The sequence below is a fragment of the Nuphar pumila genome, chromosome 14, assembly GCF_984573655.1.
Source record: "Nuphar pumila chromosome 14, dmNupPumi1.hap1.1, whole genome shotgun sequence".
Classification (NCBI taxonomy): domain Eukaryota; kingdom Viridiplantae; phylum Streptophyta; class Magnoliopsida; order Nymphaeales; family Nymphaeaceae; genus Nuphar; species Nuphar pumila.
Window position 1 is genome coordinate 81,810,394 of NC_143262.1, and position 22,877 is coordinate 81,833,270.

Consider the following 22,877-nt stretch of genomic DNA (forward strand, 5'->3'; position numbering starts at 1 on the left):
AAGTAAGCTTTCTAAGAGTTTGACTAGGTTAGATCGAGGAAATTGGATCAAGTGATTGGAAACAGGGATAAGCCATTTTAGTTGCAGGTCCCTCGTGCCATGACCGGACACTCTGACTCGAACATTGATAGGTTATGTCCATTATTTTGATAGTTTTAATAAATTTTTGCAACTTTTTAATGTTATTCCAATAAAAATGTAGTTTTAATATTAAAATATCAATAAATAGTTTTTATATATTTAAAAATTTAAAATATTCCATATCCTTGTCTCCTATTTTCCGGAAAAAATCCAATCTTGCAAGCTCATCCTCGTATCCGCGTATCATTGTGACAGTGATTAGGGTGCACTATCAACCAATCATCTCTGGCACCAATGGTGTTAGCAGTCACTTTATTTTTTGGTATAATCTTAAAGGAAAAAAACCCTGTGGGTCCCTCCTGCACACCGGGTAAGTACACCTAGCTTCGACCTTGCGGCAAGGGATGCCACTCATGGGTTTTGAACTTGTGATATCCGTCAACTTGGTGACATTCACAAGTCGGCCCTGCAAGATGAGTAGAGTCCTTGTGAGCAAGAGCAGTCACTTTTAGAAAAGTGATTTGGCATCCTCACCATCCAAATGTACACAAGGCCCTGAATGGACCGTGAAGATGCCAAATCACTTTAAGGAAGTGATTTGATCTGTGGTCCCCTCTGTTGGGGGCCACACGCGACACTCTCTTGGGATTGGTCAGAAAGGTGACGGAGGTGATAGCCATTGTCATCAAAAGCCCATTTCCTTTCTTGAGATCTGAACTCATTATGGTAAAGTTTGAAATTATATGTTTATTTGATATTTTTTTTTTGAAAGGCAAGCTGGGGTTAGGCAGACCCCTACCAATTATATAACTATACCATTGGGTTTTGAACCTGCAACCTCCCACCACAAGGTAACATGCACTAGCTGCTCCTACCAGACAACCAGAGTGATATCTTGCAATCAGATTACTCCACTCATCTGTATAAACTCATTTTTTCATTGAACAAGCAATTAGGAACACGTTTCTGTGGTTCATCAATTTAAAACTAATGAATTAAGGACAATAGTAATTGGCCTGATTTATGTATCACAATTTTGATGTGTAACAATACATTTATGCCCAAGTACATATCTTTTTTTTTTATTTTATAATGAGGAACCCTTGCCAAGAACTGGGCCACTTAATGGACCTGACCCTAGCTAGGCAAACCGCAGGTGGGGCCCATGACCATCCTGCCTTATGTGGCCCACCCTCTAAAACTACGGACACACCAGTGCGCTAACATGGTTTGATCTGATGCTTTCATCTCAATGCTTTCACAACCACCCTGCTGGCCAAGAGGGCGACCCCTGCGGTGGTCGGGGCCAAGGCAGGGTTGTCAGCATGTCGGGTATCCGACCCATTAGGATGCACCCAAACCCTCCCAAATAATTTATAAGGTAGGGTCATCTAACAAGCACTCACGTTCAAGTTATGTCATGTTTCAAATACCAGAATCCCAAACCTGACCCACATAATTTAAAGATTGGTTACACTACATTTATGGCTAGGGGTGAGCAACGGCCTGCCCTTTGGCCCGTGGAGAACCCTGCCCATCGAAACTCACAAGTTGCTTTGTTTTTGTTTTTTTAATTTGACATAATCAGTTAATCAACTCAACTCATAACTTAAACATGGTACTCTTCAACCACAAGACACAAACCAACAGGAAATCCACCATACACATAAGCAAAACTCACCCAATTTAAGCTCAAAACTCGGGTGACTTGGCCAAGTCAGATCGTTTTGCATACTCAAGACTCGGCCGATTAGTGGGTTGAAACATCGAAAAATCACAGAGTCCTGATACCGATAAGTATCGGTGAGTCTTGATGAAATGAACACTTTAGTTTTGTATTTTGGTTTTTCATTTTTGAAGCCCTAACCTAAGCCTCTTTTGATTTTGTCTCTCGCGAATCACAACCCCCTTGCCGATCACAACCCCCTCGCGAATCACACCCCCCTTGCCCTTTTACCCCCCTCCGGTCTCTCCTCCGACATCGGCGACCTAGATCACATCCGTATGGTAAAAAAATTTAAAAAAAGATAAAAGATCTATGAAAATCCTTGTTCATACCAGTAAACATATTTGGTCTCTAAACATATTTTAGTTACCTTTATATATATATATATATATATATATATATATATATATATATATATATATATATATATATATAGGCAATGAAGAAACTTGGGGCATTGTCAAGAACCCTTGTGATGACCATCAGTTGGTCATTGGTGTTTTTCATTACCTTGACAATTATTGACAATTAATCTGAGTGCTAATAGGCAGGTTAAGACAACTTTTTGGTATGTCCTTATTGTGTATAGTGTTTTTATATATCAGTTTTTTTTATAGGTATTCTACATGCGTGGATGTTTTGAATACAACTTGTTTTTTTTTACCTCATATACAACTATGAATTGTTTGGGCTGCAAACATGACTGATAATCGACTTTTCCTGTTGTGTTGAGTTTGGTCTATTACTGTGTGGTCTCATGGCAGGTGGTGTTACTTAAACAATGTGCCACAATTAGTCTGAATGGAGATGTCAATATAAGAATTTTTTGGTCAAGAATTTGAGCTTAGAATTGTAAACATATTCTATAACTTTATATTAAGAATGTTAAATGTATATAGTCACTTACACACATAGTAAGTCCTTGTCCTTTACTCCTAGTTTTAATTAGAAAACTCTCATGTTGTATCCATGTCATGACATGCTCCCCAAACTAAGGCAGTATGATTTCTTGTTTTGCCTCCCTAAGAACACAAGAAGTCTTTTAGGAAGGACATATTTCTCAAGTCTTATCATTTATCTTTAAAAATTGCAAGGGTTTGTTGCTGCTTGATCTGACACATGCCTTAGACGTATGGAGAAGCTTCATTTGCTTTTATCAATAGCTTGAAGATGGATTGCTTGCTTTTTTTCATAGGCAAAGATGGATTGCTTGGTTACTTAAAGCTGCATGCTTTCTTTTCTGCCCAAAAGAGAACAGTTTTAGAGCTAGGTCTAAGAGGATGTATTGCTTGTAGCTTATGATGCATGAGGGATGTCTGCCCCTTTCGTAGTGAGAGAGAGAGAGAGCTTAATAAGTTACTTTTGTGCAAAGTGAAACATTTCAGAATTTGAACTGCAAAATCACATTCACTACTTTATTAGAAAATCTTAAAAATTTTCAAAGGGGTTTTCATTGATTCTTCTCAGCAATGTCACCTATCACCTATGGCCACATAGGTTTGATTCCAGTTTTTATTGTGTGTGCATATGTATGTGTGAAATTGAAACTATGGAAGGCTAATTGCATGGTTTTATCAATGTTTTTGTCCTCATGATGGTTGCTTACTTGGTTGTCTATTATGATAAATTTTTTTAAAAAAATTATGTTTCTTTCTTATTAGTCTATGAAAGTATTCAATGTATCATTATGTTAGTCAGGTGTATATACTAGGAAAATGTGTTTTCTTTTCTTATTTTTCAAAAAATAAAGAGAAAGCAAGAGAAACCTAAAGACCCTGCTTGCGAGTATGAAGAACCTTTAGATGAAGCAAAAAAGAACGTGCAATATTTAAAATATGAAAAAAAGCTTTATGGAGGTAAGCACATTTGACCCATAAGAAAAGAGAGGTTGCCCAAATATTTCTCTAAAGACTAAGAAAGCTATGTGTGACAACATTGATAGTTTTCAAGCAATGAAAAGGCAAAGTAATTTATTGATGATAAAGTTGGTTCTCTTGTACTAAAAAGATGGTGATTGTGAATCATATGAAATGGACAAAGAAAAATAAATACTTATAGGATCTTCTAAAGGTTAGGGATGAAAGTGCAGTAGAAACGAGGCAACGAGCACTAGAGGGGGGGGGGTGAATAGTGCTTTTAAATATCGTCTGCGAAATTTTGATGGATTTTGCAATTTGCAAAACAATCACACAAATAACACAAGAATTTATCCTGATTCGCTCTTCCAGACCTACATCCAGTCCCCAAGCAAAACCCGCTTGAGATTTCCACTATCAACCTTGTGTAAATACAAGATCATACAGACCAAATTTGGTCCCACTTTTAGTAACACACCTACTGAAAGTAAACAACTCCTTTAAACCAAGGAGTCCTTTCTTTTACAGAAAAATTGAAATAAGTAACAGCTTACAAAACAACATATGAGCCCTTCTTATGAATGCAAATGAGATGCAATTGACTTTTGAGGTTGTTGAAATACTCTACTCACGAATTCACTGTCTCTCAAAGAAATTTGAGTGAAAAACTGAAGTGAAAAATATCAAGTGAGTGAGAAAATAAATATGAGTGAAAAGCAAAGAGTAATTCAATGTAATTGCATTCAAATCGATTGGATTTGATGTTTTTGAGTGTAGAATGCACTCATATTTATAGTTAAAAGATTTCATACGTTGAGGGTATGAAAGGGTGTTAAAACAGTTCATTTTGAACGATCAAAACGTTTGAAAGATGAAAAGACACACTTTTTAAAAGTTTCAGGAAAAATGGCAAAATTAGTCGACTGGAACAATAGTTAGTCGACTGATAATTAACTATTAGTAGACTGACAATTATCGTCGGTCGACTAATGTATTTATCGAGCCGTTTGAAAATCTGAAGATTTGAAACTTAGTCGACTAGAGAAAAAATTAGTCGACTGATAATATCATCAGTAGACTGAAAAATCTTTCAGTCGACTGCTGCTAAATTTTTCTGAAAATACATGTTTTGTCCGGTCGACTGATAAAATCATTAATCGACTGTTGCTAAATTTCCAGAAAACAGAATTTCTGTCTGGTTGATTGATAAAACCTTTGGTCGACTAATTTGACAAAAATGACATTTTTGTTTAGAAAATTTTGCGTGAAAGGATTAGTCGACTGGTGAGTCTATTGGTTGACTAATAAACACAAAAAATTAAATAAAGAGTTTTCTAAAAAGATTTTCATGAAGGGTTCTTTTAGAAAAGTTTTTCTAAAGACTTTTTAGGTGAAATGCAACCAAAATATGCATTCTAAGTAAGGCTCTTACAATAATCTAAGACATTAAACAAAATTTTACATTTGCACATAAGTCTTCAAAGATTCTTCATCGAGTTCTTCAATGCTTGTCATATTTCTTCATTGTCTTAGCTGAAATGCAGTTGATTCACTTGCTCATCATCAAAACCTTGTACTTGAAATATCATGTACAACTTTATTGTCGTAACAAGGGATAATTGGAAAAAGGAAATGCAACTCAAGAGCTAAATAACAATATAAAAAAGTTTGTAGTGAGAAAAAAAGAATTTTCATCTATGAGGCGAATTTTAATAAAGTCTGCGATAGATGCAAAGTTAAGGGAGAAAATATGCATGGCTATATGCAATTTTTTTTATCATTGTGCAATACCATTTTATGCTGCAAGTTCACCATATTTTCAAAGGATGATAGGTGTGATTGAACATTTTGGTGAAGAAATTAAGCCATAATCCTACTGTAGGCTATTTATATGAAGTAATACGTCGAGCAAAATTGACAATAAAAGAAGTTCCTGGTGGGGTTGAAAGCATGTATCGGTCATTTTGGAATATAATTGATAAAAGATGTGAGAAACAATTCATTCAACCAATTCATGCAGCTACTTCTTGAATCTAGAGTATCAATATGATTCAAAAAACTCTCAAGGTAAAACACATCTTCTTAGTTGTTTATTTTTCATAAGTTGAATTTGATTTGTACCAATTGAAATCATAACTCTAATGTTTCTCTACTTCTAATTTATGCAGGATGATGTGGAGGTGCAACGTGAAATAAATAAATGCATCTTGTCAGGTATTCATAACTATATTTTCAAGATAAACAATAGTTTGATAAATTGATAAACTACTATGTCATATTTTAAGATATGGAATTCTTATCTTATTTTACTTAATTTTTCTTATTTTTTCTTAAATAGAAAAGTTTGTGAATGCACTTGATGACTTTGCAGGCCCTAATGCTATTGGCACACAGAAAAACTTAAACCTAATAATTTATTTACAATTTAAGCATGTAACTTCATTATCTCATATAATCATATTAATGGTTATTTATATTTTCAAGTAGCTTCATGGTGGCAAATACATGGAATGAGCTTTAAGGAATTAGGAAAAATAGCAATTTGCATTCTTAGTCAAACATACACATCATCTTGTTGTGAGCGTAATTGAAGAACATTTGACCAAATTCATACAAAGTGTCGCAATAGGCTCCAACAAAAAAATAAATAAATTATCTTGTGTATGTTCATTACAATCTTTGTCTAAGAGAGAAGCAATTCAGAAAAGACTCCAAGTTTGATCCCATATCATTGGACAATATTTTTCTACAAAGTTCACTAGATGAATAATAATGATAAGGTATGTTTATTTGTTTTAAACGTAAATGATTAATATGATATTCTACCATATTAGTATTACAACTTGTATTTTAATTGACTTTTTCAGTTTTCTCATGCTGACCATTATTTTTTACAATTGTTCCTAGGACTTCATTAAAAATTTAGAATAGGAGAGTCTTGGTATTGAAACTAAAACTTCCAATACATCAATCTATGTATGTACCTACTGGTGTTGGATCTATTTTATACCTTCAAAGGTATGTATACTTCACAAATCTATTTTATACTTTGATTTATATATAATTTATTTGTTGATTTGTTCTACTTATTTTGTATAATGAACAGGAAAAGGTATTTATATATTTTTAGTGCTAACTTTGTGTTTATTTTACATGGATTAGATCTTAATTGTTTAAGACGTCTCATTCATTTAGAAATCTTAACTGTTTAGGACAAGGCACATTCATTTAAAATTGTAACTGTTTAGGATAGGTTTTGCTATTTGATCTTGATGTTTTTGTGTTGGACGCAAGAATCGACCCATCTATGATTAATTGCTTGCCTAAATTGTATGACTGAATTTTATTTATCATGTTGAGATTAGTTGAATTATAATGCTCAGTAAACATTTCTTTGAATCATTAGCATCATTTTTATTATAAATACATGTCCAATAAATATATGATATTGCATTTTAGATGTTGAAATTAGCTAAGTATGAATCATATTGAGCAAAACTTGTTTTTTATAGCCTTTATGATTGATTTGTGACCTTAAGTTATTTGATTTTTTGGTATAAAATCATAATATATAATTTTTTATATTTTTTTAATAAATAAAAAAAAACTTGACTTGTTCTGGTCACTGAGTTGACTAGTCCGAGTCACTAAGTTACAAACGCATGATCCAATACCGAATTTCGGAAAAAGCCAACCATGATATAAAGTAAAATAAAAAATAAAAAATTACAGGCTGAACTGGGCCAGCCCATGTCTGCTGCCCAGCAGTTCAGGCCAACCTAGGGCCTATATAGGCCCAGGCCCGACCCATGGTGGGGTGGGGTGGGCTGGGCTGGGCAGGGAGCGGCTATATGCCATGGCTAAGTGCCATAGCCAATCACATGATGGCATTTCATGTTTGTCCTGCACTCTGTAAATGTAGGCCCCATGCAATACTGTCATTTGATTGGTTACAGCTCTTAGCCATGCCACTTAACCGTTCCTTTGATCTCAACTCCTGGGCCTGGTCAGGGACAGGCCCACCCTGCCCATTGCCCACCTCTATTTATGGCCAAAGTTATGTCGTGTTCCAAAAACAGTCCTTAAAGACATCCAAAGGAAAAGGGACGTACTGGTCAGTTTGGACAAGTTGCTGAAACATTCATGAAAAAATGATGATAAAAAGTAGGGGTTGTTCTTCAAAGGCAAGCTACCAATATGTTGCTACCAACACACAGAGACAAGATGAGGAGGACATGATACGTGGGACCCACCGCAGCAGTCAATGTATGGGGATCATGGCCTCCATCTTTGCAGACCTTATTACTTTGTATTTTGTTTACATTATTTGCTTTACTTATTTGGTGCAAAAAAGAAAAAAGAAAAAAAAAAGGAAATTAAATCCTTCTGCAAAACGATGCATGGTCAGAAGCAAGGGCACATTGAACAGTAGTAGGGATGGCAGTGGACCGGACAAGGTCTTCACCCCCGCCCTGTTTCAAAATCCAAACCTTCATCCCCGCAGGGGGATAGATTTCAACCTCCACCCCCGTTTCATGTCCTCCATCCCGGGTCCAAACAGAGCGAGGCGGGGCAGGGCCCCGTTTCCCCTTAGTCTATAGTCATCCCTTAAAGGATTGGGGATGGGACGGGGATGGAGCAGGGCGGGGAAAAGCTTAAGTCCATTCTCGCACGGAGATAGATTTTAACTTTCATCCCCGCTTCCATCCCCGTTTCATGCCCTTCATCCCCGGTCCAAACGGGGCGAGGCGGAGCCCCGATCCACTGCCATCCCTAAATAGGAGTGCAGAAGACATGTTCTATGAAGCTAAAGGTTAAAGATAATATAATATACTGCTTGATTTGACAATTCATCTCAAATGGAGTCCCTCTCATGCCCACTGTGGCAAGTGTTTCTTTTCTCATGTGCCACATTCAGGTTGTGGTTTGGACAAGAACACCACATTCAGGTTGTGGTTTGGAGTTTGGACAAGAACAATTTTATCAATGGATCCAACAAACTAGACCCCTCATTATTAATAACTAGAGCACAACCGGACACATGTTTGAGATGTTTCACTCGATGCATGTTGGCAAGAATACAAATTTTTTTGTACGTGAAAACATATATATATATATATATATATATATATATATATATATATATATATATATATATATATATATATATATATATATATATATATATATATATAATCTTTGGTTCAGAAGTTGGTACCACAAAATCGACATCAATATCTCACTATTCATACATTTTTCTAGTAAATTTGACTGTATAGCTTGAATTACCATGGTTCGTTTACTTTAAAACATGCATTGAATTAAAGATTTTAAATATTTAATATGTTTAAAATAAAGAAAAAATAAATGATCCATATCGCACAAGAATGTATCCAAATTGTTAGATTAATAAATGATGTCTAGACGGGATTGAAATATTGCACAAAAACGTAACTATAAAATAGAAAACTTTGCACATCCAAATTGTTAGATTAGAAAATGATTTGTACTAAATAAACGATGCTAAGCTCATATAAACTCATTTCTTCAATCCTGTCTATTTGAAAATGAGTTCAATCTCGCATCGTGCATTTTCAGGTGGTGTGTGTGTGTGTGTGAATTGGTCCCTCCTAACTGACCAAAGAATGAAACAATTAGTTTTCAATGTTGCAAATGTTCTCACTTAATTTGAACATAAGATGTGTTAAAGAATGCCTGTTGCTGAAAAATTTGCTTTGAATCAAATTATTTTCTTGAGAAAGCTGAATTTTCTATTATAATGTTATGATGCAATATGAGCAGTTGTTTTTTAGATTCTTTTTTCTTTTTTTTGAAAAACATATCTAAACACAAAAAATCTTTCATTTAATACGTGGCTTTGAAAAATAAACTCTAGGGGATTAACATTTGCAGGTTTTGATTTACAAAACTCTCTCTCTCTCTCTCTCTGTGTGTGTGCATATATGTACATATATACTAGAAACAAGCAAGATTAATTGAAAATTGGAGCTTGGAAAATTATGTCCAACAATTACATGATCATAACTGAGCCCAAATCCCCACTGTCCCTCTTAATTTCTTTTGAAAGAGGCAAGGAACATTAGAATGGAACGGCAAACCAAATAGGCATTATTTCTTGGTGTTAACGAGAATTTTAAAACAGTAAAGAGAACGGATTCAAAAAAGGAAAAAGAGACTAGAAAACAAAAAATTAAACCAAAAGAAATGCAAGAAAAGCATAAAAACCAGCACTCTGGTCCTTCCCACCTTACCATCCAATCAAGTCGCTGTTGAACGCTGTCAGCCCGTCATCACAACAGAACCGTGGTATCAGAATATATATATATATATATATAGAGAGAGAGAGAGAGAGAGATCTTGCCTGCTGTTCTGATGTGTGAGTCCAAACGTCCCTTATGCTGCTTTTGTTCTGATAGACAAAAGAGAGAGATTACAAGAATCCAAACATCTCTTTCCTGCTGTTATGATGTGTGTGTGGGTGAGAGAGAAAGAGAGTCCAAACGTCCCTTATGCTGCTTTTGTTCTGGTAGACAACCAAGAAGAGAGAGAGAGAGAGAGAGAGAGAGAGAGAGAGAGAGAGAGAGATCCCCTACCCCCAACACACACACAAACCAAAATTCACCACATCCATGAATAGACAAACATACCAAATGAACAGAACCACAACCCTCGATCCAAATGCAAGGAAAATCGTCATTCCAACCACCATAAAATTATAAATACATTGAGAAAAAAAGAAAAAAAAGAAGAAAACATCAGACAACCCAATCTCTCTTCCTCTCACTCTATTTACCCTTTTTGTTTTTCCTTCTCCTGCTCCTTTGCTTCTCCACAAGAAACAAAAAAAAGAAAAGAAAAGAGAAAAAGCAGAAAGCTAAAGCAAAAAAGAGAGGAGCATGGATCGAGATCATGGAAGGATGATGCAGTATGTAACACCAACCATACTCAGTGTGTCCATGCCAGAGAGAGAGATCATGAACCCATCCAATCATCATCATCATCAGACAGTGAGAGGCTCGGTCTTCTTGCCCAGCGTGTTCTTGTTGTTGTGCATCCACACCTTGAGGACGTGGCGCTTCACCCCGACCTCCATACAGAACTGCTGCAGGGCCACGTCATCGTGCTTCTGTATGCGCCACCCCAGTCTGTCCGCGAACGCCACCATCTTGTCCTTCTGATCCTGCGTGAACCTCGTCCTGAACCTCTTCCTCCCAAACCCCTCCCCCCCCTCCGGCGACACCCCCCTCATCATCACCCCCTCCTCCCCCGCCGGCGTAGGCAGCGCCGGCAGCAGGTTCTGCTGCCCCACCACCACCTTCTTCCTCTCCCACCCGTCGGCGCCGTACCACTCACGCCCCCCGGCGGCGACTTCCTTCCGGTGGAAGTTCCGGTGGCATCCGCACGCCGCGCACCTCAGCGCGTCGATGCTACCCTCCTCCCCGTCTGGCATGAACTCCCCGCACCCGTCGTTCGCGTGCCCACCGATGGACGCCGCGTGGTTCTTCAGGCACTCCCGGTACCTCACCGCCGCTCCCCTCCCCTTTGCCGCCATCGGCAACGGAGACTCCACCACCGCCGCCCTCCCGTTCCTCTCCGGCTTCCAGCATTCCGCCTCCGGTGAGATCTGCCCGTATGGCACGACGCTTAAATCCATTGCTCCGGTCCCCTTCCCTCTTTTACTTTTTTTTCCCCTTTTTTTTTTGGGTGGTGGGAAACAAACTATGAGGTGATGATGCTAAGCTTAAACCAAACACTGTTTCTTCTGTCGATTGGAGATCTGAGAGAGGAATTAAGCCATGGTTATTGGTCTTTTATGGCGTGGGGAGAGAGAGAGAGAGAGAGAGAAGGGTTGTGTAGTCCTTCATCATCAGATGGTCCAAATATAATAAATGAGAAGAAAGATGGCGGTGAAAGGGGAGTCAAGAGGGTAATGATAATAATAATATTCTACTGGTGATTATCATGACAAGGGAAAAATATTAATAAAATCAATTTTGCACTGTAAACGGTCTCTTTTTACGCAAGCAAGAACAGCAGGAGAGAGAAGAGGCTGTGACTCCCACTAATTTAGCAGTACTATCAACTAATTCTGTCAGTTTGCCCACAGTTTAGGCGAACCGGGTTTTTGTCTAAAAGTCTCGGCGAGTCATTAGGTGTAACTCGAGACTCTCAAGAACTCGTGTAGTCGTACGAAAAAGTGGTTTAATATGGGTTCCTAAAGAAGGTAAGGAACTAATGAGGAGAAAAGACTGTTTCCTTAAAAAAATGTTTATTTCCTTATTTACATTTTTTTTTTTACGAAGAACCCTCTTAGAAGAGAGGAAAACCTTGGGTGGGGCTTCTTCGTGACCGCCCTGCCTTACGTGTCCTGAAAGCTATGGACATACTTGTGCGCCACTTAGGTTTGATTTGGTACCTTATTTTTATTTTTTTGTGCATCAAATGGTGATTATAAAAAGTAATTAGGTTTTTAAAGAGGTTCAAAAAGCAATGACTCATGATGTGCCAAAATTTTATAACTCAATAAATCACATTTCCAAGGCTTGATCCTTAGCAAACAAATCATGATGAATACATGTATGTTGGTTACTTTAAGGGGATATAACTTGCAAGGATGATTTCTAGCTCATTAGTTTGTTTACTTTCATTAGCAGCAAATATTTTTTTACAAAAAGGGTTTCTCATTAAGCATGAAATCATATGTTTCTTTCAAACCTTTTGATATAGAACATATTGATCCAAACCCAAAGACCCAAGAGTCGAAATGGATGGAGCTCACACATGGGACACCCTCTCCTAATTTGGACTAAAGAGCTTGGTGTAGCCCACTCATGGAGTGCCCCCTATTATTTTTGGACTAAAAGGTTTGGTGGGCCCACTCAAGGGGTGTCTCTCCCTATTTCTTGAGCTCAAGGAAGGTTGTGTCAACTGAGTCAATCAGCTCTTAAGAATGGAAGAAGGAGGTCAACAGACTAGCCTATTTTTGAAGTGCAAGAGTCAAGAAATAGGTTAGTCCAAGAAAAGCTTAACTAGAATTAACCTAGGTCCTTCCAATTTAACTAAAATTAGCATTGCTTGCAAATTGTGTAAGGCTTTATGAAGCTCCTATTGGCCTATATATAGGTCTTGTTTTCTAGCATTTGAGAAATGAAAATATAGAAACCCGACCCCTAAGAAAGGAGGGTTTTTACAAATATGGCTTCGAGAAGGTTATAGAGCAACAAAAAGTCAGGAAAGAGAGAAATTTGTTCTCAATCTACCTTGGCTATACATTAAATAAAATCAACAACAGGGTAAAGGGTAAAGAGAAAATATTGATCCCTCTAGGTAGGCTCCTATTAAAAAAAATGTGAAGGAAGAGAAAAATGAAGGGTGTTTTCTTTAGGACTAAGGCTCAAAAATAAGAAAAATAAAAAAATAATTAATTCACTAATTTCATTCATAATTAATCAAGAATAGTAACACTTATTTATAAAGTCTATCAAAGAGTCATAAAAAAAATAAAAGACCAAAAATAAGAATCTAAATAGGAAAGGGTGCCTTCGGTCCTTATCAGACTGAGTCTTTTGGGCAAATCCGAATCCAAAATGGCTTCTCGAGGTCAGATCTAGGACACTTCATAACAATCCACTCATTTTAAATTTGCCTTGTCCTCAAAGCGAGAGCTCTCTAAAAATTGTTGTTGCAACCAATCTTTGTCATATCCGGGTCAAACAATAGGCATGTGGTTTTCTCACGTGCCCTGATGGAACTGGATCTTGGGACATGTAAGGTCTAAGTTTGATCTTGGTTTGGGTAGGGTTCAAGTTTGAGTTAGGTTCAAATTTAGATCTATGTTGAAGTTTAGTTTTTATGTTTTTGGATTGGGTAAGGATCCATTTGACTTAAATAGAACTTTAGGTTATTTGGATCATCGTGGGTCGAAGGGGAAGACGATAGAGTAGGAGGCCGAGAGGGAGAGGGGTAGCTAGTAGGGTCGGCAGGGGCTCTATTGATAGTCTGGCTCCTCTGATAGGTGGGCTCCATTGTGGTTGGGCACAGGCCATGCAGGGATGTGAGAAGCAAAGAGAGAAACAAGAAATGGGAAGGTGTAATAACCGTAATTTTTAATACAAAAATTTATAATTAATTACATAAGATTTACGTACGCTTGCGGTTGCGTTCAGGCAGACCTGCTAGTGTTTGATTCAGTTGGAGCATAACCATTGATCAAGCCTCGTATCGTTGAAAAAGTAGCGTAAACGATAGTATTCATGAGGTACATATGCTTGGGTGGTTTATATAATACCATATGTTGATATGTGACACGTGCATATTCAATTGATGCATACGTGCAAATATTTGTGTTATTTTTGTTGTTGATATGAAATGACTGAACGAAAATCAAGTAATATTGGTATGCTAATATGTTGTATGTGTTATTGATGAATATTGACCTTATGATATATTTATGCTATCTTGGCATATGCATTAATGGTTAGGGTTGTGTTATTAAGTGAACCTGTAATTCTAGACTGTCCAAGAGCATGTTTGAAATATGACAAAATGAATGAGTGCATATATTATAATTTAATTGCATAGGACATATTAAACACATTAGAAGATATCTGTTTATGATAGGTCACATGGAGATAGGTGGATGTATACTTGTAAACACATTGTATGTGTTTTGCTGTGAACTTAGGGGTATTTACCCCAACTGGTCCTTATAAAGGCAATGTTGAAAATAGTGAGTAATAAGCATGATACATGTACCTATATACACTTTTGAATGTAAAAGTGATGGACATGAATCCAAATGAGTTCTTGAATGTGAAGTTTCGCTATTCATATTTGATATTTGCAAGTTTAGCAAATAATTTATGATGTGCATAAGATGCATGATTTGTTACTAGACTCTCAAGCAACTCACATATACAATTATACATATAAGTCATGTTGGTAAACAATCTTCATCACCTAGAAACTCGTGGATACCATTATGCATATTTATTTTATCATGTTACCTCAAGACACCACTCCAGGTCGATCTATAAGAACTCATGTCTCACAAGGGGTGTTCATTCAACATATGTGTATTTTTTTATATTTTAACCCTAAGGAGCATAAGAGAACTCGTACGAGAGTTTGTGATGCATCGTTACGTCAACCCTCAACTAGAAACCTCACAATACTACAAAGGTATACAACTATAACTCTGCCAAGCATATTAAAGTAAAAAACCCTTAGACCACTGGGGTAGAAGAAAGGTTAACAACTGACCTGATGCTCATTCTCTCAGGGTCGGTGCAACACAGGTTCACATGTGACCCACTTGCTTGACCTTAATAGTACGAGTCGAGTTTATAATATCACAAGCCTCAAACCTGAATGTAGTTTTTGCAACTTATCTTATCTTATAATAACTTTTTCCTCAATGCATGTTATTTCACAAGGAATACACATGCCCAAATATTATCACATTACTAGTCGCACTAGAGTCAATACTCGTACATGAATAACTGTATGCATGAATTGCATGAGAGTGTAAGTATATGCTTGAATGACCTGTATGCATAAGTGAATGTGTCAGTACAAGTATTTATGATTACCTATTCGAATTTCTTGTGCATATAAAAGTATATGCTACTTGTATGCTAATTTATGCATAATTTATTTATTTTTGTGCACATAAAAAATATGCATAGGTTGTGTGATTATCCATGCATATGAGTATGTGATTCATTTTTTTCTACATTAGCTAAGAATGATCTAAAAGTTATGAAGTTAATCATAGCCATTGTGTTGTGATTGTTTGAAAGACCTAGTAAAAGATTGAGGTATCGTGCTGAGGCATAATGTGTCTCATGCATTGTACTTTATGTTTTTTAGATCTATGCATGTAGACAGATAAATGTTGAAGTACACAGAGACTTTAAGTTTTTTGGATGGATTGAACTGAATTAGACTCTTATGTTGTTTTTTGCTTTTTTTATTTTTATTGTAAATGTTGAATTTCATTTATGAAAGGATTTTGGTTTTAATTAAATTGTAATGGTTTGAATAGTTTGATTCAAAATTATGGTGCACCTGAGTTTTGGGTGTAGTTTCAAAAAGTCTTTCACTAAGTTTGAAAAAAAGTACCCTTAGATTCGAAATGCGAGCATTATAGATTGGTATTAGAACAGTCAAAATCAGTTCAATTTTAATCTAGGAGCTTGAAAAGTCTAAGAGTCTATGTTGACATGCCATTGCTAGTTAGGCTACCTAATATGGTGGGATCAATGAAATCTGCCAAAAATAGTAATTATTTTAGTCTAATCTATAGATGAGGTTTAGACTGCACGTGAGAAATTAATTATAATTTCTTATTTTGTATAGAGAGATTATTTCTTGTCAGCCAAGATACTACGATAAGAAGAGGTACCTCTTTATGGGAGCCCTCGACATGGTGATGCAGGCCCAATAGGCTCGGTCTCCATAACAACAGGCTGTGATGTTCAAGCTATTGATGGAGATGAAATTAGCATCCTTTACAGGAAAGGCTGACCCAGAGAGGGTTGAGTCTTGGATCTATGAGGCAAAGTGAGTATTCTTGATCTCCGAGGTACTCAAAGAAAAGAAGACGTTATTCGAGTCCTATTGGTTGACAGAGGACACCAAGAAATTATGAAAAACTACCAAGGAGGTACGCTTTATGTCAGTGTCTATCTTACATTGAAAAGAGTTTCAACAAGTATTCAATGAGGCATACTTTTTCATGTTTGCACATGAAAAAAATATGCAGGAGTTCCTAGATCTTAAACATGGCAATAGAATGATAGTAGACTATACTACCAAATTTAGAATTTTGGAGCATTACTACATAAATATCTACCTGACTGAGCATACACAAATGATGCAATACACTCATGGTTTAAAGGGTAGTCTCAGAGGGTGAGTCCTTACCAGTCATCCTCAAACCCTAATTGAGGTCATCGAGGCTGGTACTAATTTAGAGGATGATTGAAATCTGACCAGGATGGCTTAGAAGCATCTTAAACCATCAAAACCAAGAAGGGACAAATGAGGGTCTTCCTTTAAGGGAAGGGAGATGGCACCACAACATAAAGTGCAGTGTGCATGTTATGAGGTGTACAAGCATGATCAACCTGAATGTTTGCTCAAAGTACAGAAGTAGTCACTATGGGCATCCTTGCCCTCATGACACTAGCAGATGCCTTAACTATAGAGAGATGGGACAATTCGACCAGGTATGCCCAAAGAATGGGGCATCATACCAGTAGTGACCCTAGCAACAATACCTAGTGTAAGCTCAGCCGATGTGGTACTTGCCTTTGTCTCTGCAGCAACAGTCGCGGCATAACCCACAACAAAAGCAGATGGTTGGTCGAGTTTATACAGCCACAACAAAGAAAGTGATCCTGAGTAACAGAGTCATCAAAGGTATAATTTCTGTTTCCAATTAGTTTGCTCATGTATTGTTTGATTTAGATGCTTTTTATTTGTTTGTTTATGTTAATTTTGTGAAACTTCTCTGTCTGCCAACAAAGAAGTTAGATGTAAACCTTGATGTAATAAGTCCTCTAGGTGTAATCATGACTTGTGTAGAATATATTTATAGTATTTTAGTGTCTATTAAAGGGTGCGGTTTGCCAACTGATCTCATCCTACCGGAGATGACATGTTATGATGTCATACTCAAGATATTTTGGTTGCATGAACACTTTGCTAGTCTGAAGTACCGAAGAAGGAGAGTCTTGTTAGAGTGACCTGACCACTCAGTAATAGAGTTTAGTGAAGTGAGTCACTCTAAAGGTAGAAAGATGATCTCTACACTTAAGGTGCAAATGTATGTTTAGTAGGGATGTCAGGTTTTCCTTGCAAGTATAATCACCTCGAATGGTGAGGTGACAATGATAGAATGTTTATAAGTGGTTTGAGAATTCAAAAACGTATATCTCAAAGACTTACTAGGTCTATCACTTATGCAAATAAATTGAGTTCTCCATTGACTCTGTGCTCGAGACAACTCCAGTCTCAAAAGAGCCTTACCGTATTACTCCAGCTAAGTTGGTTGAGCTAAAGAAGTAGTCACAAAAGTTAATGGATAAGGGGTTTATTAGACCCAGCGTGTCATCATGGGATGCATCGATCCTGTTAGTGAAGAAGAAAGATGGTTTGATGTGATTGTGTGTTGACTATCGTATGTTGAACTAGACCACGATTAAGAACAAGTATCCCCTACCTAGGATTGAGGACCTATTTGATCAGTTGAGATCACCCAAGGTATTCTCAAAGATTGATTTAAGATCAAGCTATCATCAGTTGCGTATTAAAACTAATGATGTTTAGAAAACAACCTTCCGAACCAGATATGATCATTATGAGTTCTTGGTGATGGCTTTCAGACTCAGAAATGCCCAACAACTTTCATGAATTTGATGAACTATACTTTAGGAGCTTTTTAGATCAATTTGTTATAGTATTTATCAATGACATATTAATATATTCAGAAAATAAAGTGCAACATAGGGTCTATCTTCAGATAGTGCTAGAGACACTGAGAGAACACCAGTTGTTTGCTAAGTTCTTGAAGTGCAAGTTTTAGTTAGATCGTATTATATTTTTTAGACATGTTATTTCAGGTAATGGCATGCACAATTGTAGAGGTATATTCTTTGTGCCTTTTATTATGTTTCTAGGATAATCACATACAAAGATAGGGCAAACTCTACCTTGACTTTCGATGAGATGTGCAAAACCCCAAAAAGATTTTTGGGGTTCATAAATATTTAATATATGTTATTGAACTAACTAGAGTTGGGAATTGACAGATGAAAGATTAAAATTGTATAACCGAATGATCTAGAATATTTGAAGTATTTTATTTTATAAAATGAATAATAAACATAAAAAAATATGGTATATAAAACTGTGTATTTTAGAGGGTACACTATTAAAAATATATGTTTGAATGTATATGTGTGTGTGTCGGGATGACATAATACGAGTGTATAATTATGCACGTATGCAAGTAAGGCTTACATATAGACATATGTGATGTGATGCATACATATGCGATCATAACATACATAAAAAAAATATATTGTTATTTATGTGCATGTGTCGGAACAACATACAAATGAATGTTTATTTGTGTATGTATATAATAGAGGCATACACATGATCATATATATTATGATGTATACGTATATAATTATGGCATACATACTAGAATTATGTTGTGTGCATGAATCCAAGGTGTGTATTTTTATTATACTCATTTTTAGGAATCAAGTCCTTGTTTGGTCCATTATCTTCACTAATTGGTTCATAGTGGGTTAATATACGCTTGCGCTCAGGAAGGCTCCTTAGTGTTTAGTTCTATTAGAGCATCGTCATTGATCCGATCTTGTATCATTGAAAAAGGAGAGTGAACAATAATATTTATGAGATACATGTGCTTTGCAAGCACTCATTTTATTTTTTTTAATCTTACATTTATCATGTTCATGAGTCAATCTATTCTACTTTTAAGATTTTAGGAGGACTCGTTAATCGTCTCTATCGCTTGAGCAAATTTCAGACTCTCTGACATTTCGATCAACATGATGATAGGAACCTAAATTAAAACCGTAAAGAGTGTGGGCCCTTACTGTGGTGTCTGATGCAAGCAGTTGGTTAGCGTGATTCTCAAGATCACTACAAAATTCAAGATAGATACTCTGATACCACTATTAAAAACCTGACATCTAGAGGGATGGTTTTTATAAATTTAACCTCGTGAAGGCTCTAGCACACAAAAAACTAGGAAAGAAAGAAGTTCATTCTCGATCTAGCTAGACTCTACATCAGATAGGGCCAACATCAGGGCAGAGGGAGAATATTAATCCCTCTAGGTGGGTTGCTGTTGAGGAAAATATGAAGGATGAGAGAGAGAAAAAAGGTGTTCCCTCTATGCCTAGGGCTGAAGACCAGGAAGAACACAAAAAAGAATTAATTCATTAATTCCATTCATAATTAATCAATAATAATAATATTTATTTATAAAATATATCAAAGAGTCATAAAAGAAATAAAAGACTAAAAATAAAAATCCAAATAAGAAAGGGTGTCTTCCAGTCCCTGTTAGACTGGATCAAGAATGGCTTCTTGAGGTCGGATATGAAAGTGTTTATAACATCCTCTCTCTCTCTCCCTCTCTCTCAAGGGTTCGACCCTCTCACTCTCTCACATTGGTGAACAAGACCTCTAATAGGACTAGTCCACTAAGTTGGAGCTTAGGTTATAGCCCAAGGTTCAAGCAATCCAAACACATGCCAACCTAACTCTCGTCAATCCACATCTTTCCAAGCTGAATCCTAGTGGATATGACCTCAACTAGCCCATCCAAACCTCTGTAAAAGACTCATCTAAGACTCTCTGCCCACGTAAGTTAGCCAAGCCCATTTCCTATCTCAAACCTAAGTTTAAACCTACCTGAACTCAATTCAGCCTATCTTATTTTTGTTAAACCCAAAATATTTGTCAGACTTTACGAATTTGCCCAACCCAAACCGTGAGAAAGCCCAAACCGTGAGAAATCTGAGTTTGATTTTTCAACTTAGTGTTCATCAGTGTGTTTAGACTAAACTCATGAATTTCAAGATTTATTGAGTTTCAGTTCTGAGGACTTCGTTTTACAATTCGGGTTTGTCAGAATCAAACCCAGTCAGTCTTTGCATAACCCTGAATTTACCTATAACTTTCAAAAAATATAATATTGTTCTCGTGTCATCTACCCCTAAAATTTTTAGGGAACCTAGTTTAGGGTTCTAGAATTGTCCTTCAAAATTTAGATTTTTTCTGTTACACTGTTTGGGAGTTCTATTTTTTTTTGAACCTATCAAAACCCAAACCCTATATGCTCGAGTCAACCCACTTTGACCTTGACTTGACCAAACTAAGTTAACTCTTTCCCCAATTTTGAACCCAAGGCCTAGATTGGCATAAATTTCCAAACTTTATTTAAAGTTTATTTATAAAAAATTGAATATTTCAACTTATTTAATATTTAAAATATATGTTTATAAGTAAAAGTTTTTATTTTTAAATTATACTCATTATAAAGCCTAGGTGACGATCATTTTTTGTTAAAAACACTTAAAAATACATTAAAGTGAAGAGACTCAAAGAGACATAGTAATCGATCCGAGTCGAAAGGAAAAATTGTCTCGGGTTCTTTCCTACATGAACCCCACGCATGTCATGGGGTTAGGTTAGTGCGGGACTGGCAAACAAGCAACAAGCAAGGTTGCTTCACGTGTTAACAGACACGTGGCGATCTCTGGTCTCTGTCCCCTCTGAAAGGGATTTTTTACATTGGAGGTAGGATAATTAATAACCACATGACATCTTGATTTTGTCTAATCGAGCACGATTTTCTATGTGTCCCACTGTCATTGGATCTCCCACTCTACGCTCGTGAAACATTGACATCTCCATATCAGTACCTCGAGGCCCACCACGTGCTATTGAGCATCACATCGCAAGGGGCAGTCAGTCATCCGATCGACCCATCCGATGGCCTTCGTTCCCCAATATCGGTCGATCGAGCCTCGGGAGTACTTCACACGTCACTCTCTCCGCATTGTGGTGTGGGGCCCATCACGATTTTTCCCTCCTAAAATGAGATTAATGATAGATTAGTGTACACACAGGGCACGTTTGGAAGCAAAAGAAAAAAAAACTTGTCATAGAATATATTTTTTTGCTTATGATAAGTTTTGATATGATAATTTTTCTAAATGTAAAATTTTTGCTTGTTTGCGTGAATGAGAAAAATAAAATGGCAAATTAAAAAAAATGAGAGAGAGGAGGGTGGTGGTGATAGAGCAACTTCTCCACCAAGGATGTCACCCACTGAGGCATGAAAAAGCCTTTGTGGTGGCGGTGGTGGTCCTGGTGAAAATGGCCGGAAAATAGGTGGCACCCACTACAAGAAACATGTGAATTAGCGACGACCTAAATCCGTCGCTAATCCATCGCTAATTCGTCGCTAAACAGTTTAGCGTCGGATTAGAGACATATAGCTTTCATCGCGAATTTTTCGACGCTAAGTAGCGACAAAACTTATCCGTCGCTAATTAGCGATGGATTAGCGACGGAAATGATCAGTCGCAAGTCTGTCACTATTTTAAATTAGCAATGGATAATATCCGTCGCGAGTCCTTCGCTATTTTAAATTAGCGACAAATAATATCTGTCACTAATCCGTCGCTAAATTTTAAAAAAAAATTAAAAATTTTTTTTGCTCGCTGCCGGGAGGTATTCCAGCAGCAATAGGCCAGACTTGGAGCAATTCATCGGCGGCGACAGAGGAGGAGGACGACCCACCACCGGATCCCAGCAAGCCGTACTCCCTCGACCCCAAGATCTCCGATTGGGTCTCGTAGAGGTCGGAATGGACCGATCTCGTTGTTGACGGCCATGACGGAGACAAGGCCGGTGTCGGGGCGGATGGCATCGCGGAGGCAGTCGAGGTCGAGGAGATCGTCAGAGCCGACATGGAGGTAGGTGGCGTGGAAGCGACCTGCTCCCTGGCGCGCTCAACCGCCTCGTCCGACTCCCAGCCATAGAGGTGAGTGCGGGAATGGGGGTTGCCGAAGCGGCTAACGAAGAAGGGCAGCATCGCGTCCAGCACCCGCGGGTCCACCGGCGACGTCGCCTGCATGTCCAGGTACAACGGCCGCTATGCGATCCACACACCCTTCATCGATATTCCCCCACCCTCCTCTGCTGCGTCAGAGTTGGGCGACGGCAGTCGCGGCGGTCGACATCGTCCAGCAGGATCGTCCGGTGAGCCTTACTGCGACGAGCATGAGGCTCGGCTTCATCGACCAACAGGAGCACGAGGCTCGATTTAAATCGAACATCAATTTAAATTTTGAACGGGGAGAGAGGGAAAATTTCGCGCCTTAGGTGAGACAGTTTAAATCGAAAATTAGCGACGGATTTAGCGAAGGAATTTTTTCGTCGCTAATCCGTCGCTAATTAGCGACGGATTAGCTACGAAAAAATTCCCTCGCTAAATCCGTCGCTAATTTCTTACAGTTTTGCAGTGAAATTTTTTTGTCGTCGATCTGTCGATAATTAGCGACAGATTTGAGACGGAATTTATATCGTTGCTAATTTCAAAAATATTTCAAAGATTGGCGACAGATAATGTTCTC

At 37.4% G+C, this 22,877-nt stretch overlaps 1 pseudogene; it reads right to left on the minus strand.

The window, feature by feature from the left end:
• Positions 1-10,367: 10,367 nt before the first annotated feature.
• On the minus strand, positions 10,368-11,338 carry LOC149817118 (zinc-finger homeodomain protein 2 pseudogene; annotated as a pseudogene).
• Positions 11,339-22,877: the final 11,539 nt, after the last annotated feature.